This window comes from Rhagoletis pomonella, unplaced genomic scaffold (assembly GCF_013731165.1).
Source record: "Rhagoletis pomonella isolate Grant_MI unplaced genomic scaffold, Rhpom_1.0 Rhpom_scaffold_00003, whole genome shotgun sequence".
Taxonomy (NCBI): Eukaryota; Metazoa; Arthropoda; class Insecta; order Diptera; family Tephritidae; genus Rhagoletis; species Rhagoletis pomonella.
In genome coordinates, this window is record NW_023458557.1 from 24,835,481 (window position 1) to 24,835,691 (window position 211).

Below are 211 nucleotides of genomic sequence, written 5' to 3' on the forward strand. Positions count from 1 at the left end.
AATGGATCGTAAATGTTTCTTTCACAGTCAGGAATAGTCTGCAAGATTTCCGTTGCAGGTCCTTTTAATGCAACAAACAGAGCAGCGGATTAATCCTCCATGCTCCAGTGATTTGCTGTAGCTGTCTTCTCAAACTGGAGCTTAAAGACCTGGAAAGGAATAGTGCCATCAAAGGATGGAGTCTTTAACTTGGGAGCGTTCGTAGAATTAG